This window comes from Dysidea avara, chromosome 1 (genome assembly GCF_963678975.1).
Source record: "Dysidea avara chromosome 1, odDysAvar1.4, whole genome shotgun sequence".
NCBI classification, from domain to species: domain Eukaryota; kingdom Metazoa; phylum Porifera; class Demospongiae; order Dictyoceratida; family Dysideidae; genus Dysidea; species Dysidea avara.
Genome location: NC_089272.1, coordinates 8,033,386 through 8,036,366, shown reverse-complemented (window position 1 = coordinate 8,036,366; position 2,981 = coordinate 8,033,386). Strand labels below are relative to the sequence as shown.

General features: G+C 35.0%; 1 long non-coding RNA gene across 1 annotated transcript; it reads right to left on the bottom strand.

Moving 5' to 3' along the window:
• On the bottom strand, window positions 1–1,074 carry LOC136238237 (uncharacterized). Its single transcript, XR_010692889.1, has 3 exons — window positions 321–1,074; window positions 186–265; window positions 1–133 (listed from the first exon to the last, which is right to left on the bottom strand). It is a non-coding gene; the product is annotated as an uncharacterized lncRNA (long non-coding RNA).
• Window positions 1,075–2,981: the final 1,907 nt, after the last annotated feature.

Below are 2,981 nucleotides of genomic sequence, written 5' to 3'. Positions count from 1 at the left end.
TTTTTTAATTATTATTATTACTGCAATAATTATAATTATTATTCAAATTAAAAAAAAATTGACATTGTAATATTTTTGTAAATAATCCAAGTTTCTTTATCTTGTATCATCACTCCATTCACCCATGATACATCTGAGGGGATAAAAGATACTGGTATTCATCTCTAACAAGTAATACCACTTACATTGTAATCATGCTCCCACATTCTTCGACACAAGTAGTGCTTGCACTCTGCACGGATACACTGACTATTCCATCCAATTGCTGAAGATGAAGAAACAATAACACACAAACTATTTTTACAAAAAGTAATACTCACATTTGTAAGGTCATCGGTGTTCCACTGTCCAAATAGTCTGTGACACGTCCATTTCTAAACATCAGCACAAAAATTATTCACTTTCACCAACAAGTAATGTCATACAGTGCTATGGTTTTTCAGTACATAAATAACCTCAAAAGAATGAAAGCTGGAGCTAATAATCTCACCTCAGCTGCACCTAAGTGATACGTTTGACATTGTATCCACTGAAGAATCCTACACACAATTTAGACCTGACACAGAGTGTTAAGTTAGTTGTTAGAAGTTTTATCCATTACAACATGTGTGGACAGGTGACAATAAGAAACTTTCATACACAGAAAGCACTACAGAAAGCACTTACTGTATGTGGGATGCATTAAAACCTGGATAGTGAAACAACAGAAGAGCAATACTTGGGTTGATCTTCAAATATCTGTGAAACCCAACATAACGGTGCAAGCCTAAATATTCAGTATAAATCATGGGTAAAATATTTGTGCAATTGAAAAGAATCATAATTTTTTAAAATACTTTGTTCTTTGTGAAGAAAGGGTCCAATGATGGAGATATTATCTTATTTGCCTACTCAAAAGGAGCTCAAAAATCTTTTGTTTTGTCACAGTAGATCAAAGGATACATGAGATGTGGGCAATTGTTTACGTCACATTGAAGTGATCATACATGATTGATCTTTCTTCACCGATTTTGTCTCTGTATGTAGTGAAGAAAGGTGATAGAAAGGTAAACGTCTAAAGTAATGGACTCCCCTATTCATGGCGAAGACAATGGTGTAAGTTGTAACTCTGTACTGCATTGCATTTGTAAGTTACAGCCGTTCTTGTAAGTGCCTGTAATTTATTTTTTCCAATACTTGCTGTACAAATCAATCCATCTGTTGTTGCTACTTTATAGGGTTGTAACTACAAAAGTTGTTTGCATACAAAGCTAAACCTTTGCTAGAGCATACACTTGGCTAAGTAGATTATAAATATTCAGTGACTGAATATTTATAATCTGATATAGATTATATCAGATCCAGTGACTGAATTTTGGAAAATCACCAATTTGGGCGTACGTGTAATAATTAGAATTTTCATGTTTAGTGGGTTGCAAATAAGAGTAGAGCACAGAAAATTTTCTTGCAATTAAAGGTATTAATAATGACTTAAAACCATTAACAAGTAGATGTGCACTATAAAATTTGTTATTTGATCATTAAAATAGTTTAGTTGTCAAATGCTCCCATATCGGCGATTCTCCAAACTTCAGTCACATACAATGTACATAAACTATTCACAACTAAGCTAAACTTTATATCCCCTTTACTACAATATATTATCAAGGTTTTTGTTACACTTCCTTATATGAATTAACTGACAGAATTTATTATTGGTAGCGTAAGTGACTCGAACGGTACCTATTATCGAACATAAACATCACGTAACGTATTCGGAAGTTTACAATTTTATTCCGCATACTTGTAAGGTGTTTATATGGAGAATTCCAATAGTGTAGCCTATTCTTAATGGGCTTTCCATCCTTTAGAGTTCATGTGTGGACATCACAACAGTCTTGATACTCATCACCACTGATGAAGAAATGAAGAAAAAGAACACAGAAATTGCCGTGAAAGAGGTACAACTCGAGCGTGACTTTGGCAGAATTCGGCTGACTCCCCCCGTGCGTTTGTCATTTACCTGAGTAAAAGATGTATCCATGAAGACTGTACAGAAGGGGTTGTTGTAAACAAGGATAATAAGACTGTGTTATTGGTCATAATGTGCTGATTTTTCACTGTACGCATTTTACACTAAATGATTCACTGTTGTAACTCACAAGTGCATGCTTGTATCAAAACTATACTTCAGTTACAGTATCATGGTACTTCAGATAACACGTTGATATAATAATTAAGAGTGTGTAGGGCGCACTGAAGTCACTACAGTAGAAAAGTTGCAAAACATTTGATAATAATTGATTAACGCATTTTAAAGGGCGTTCGATAATAGGTATCGGTGTTCGATAATTCATATTTTACGGAATGCAGAAATCCTCTCATAACACGGACACTAATCGCATACTATGACTCAAATTTACGTGAGGTATTCTGAAAGAAAGGCACTACCTCCTGGTGAAAAGTCGAGGTTGATACTATTTTCCTGGAGATATTTATGAAGTAAAGTATACACTTTGTTCGATAATTGGTCACTTACGCTAGTAGTGTAGAGCCAGCTAAGGAATGAAGGTCTGTGAGCAATCATGTGAGTAGTCCATGCAAGTTTTCATACATGTAGAGAACTGTTCTAGGTTTAGAACTACACTTGTTTAGCTAGGCAACACACCATGTTATACTATGATAATAAACACCCAGCATCTTATCACCCTAGTGTGGTTTCTAAAAAGGTCCTGTTTGCTATAGGCCAGGAACAAAATGCTAGTAAATAAAGCTTAGCTTTTATAAGGAAATACAGCACATTATCTCAGTGCGGATAGCTAGGAAATGGCAAGTCCTTGAGGGCAGTCACCCAAGTGTAAAAAAATGGTACAAGCAGAAAGAAATTTGCATAATGCTATAAAAGGTACAACAAACACTAGCATAGGTAAAGTTTATAGTGTCTCCCTCTGCATGCAAGTAGCTACTACCTCAAAAGGTACTACAGTATATAGCACTTACAC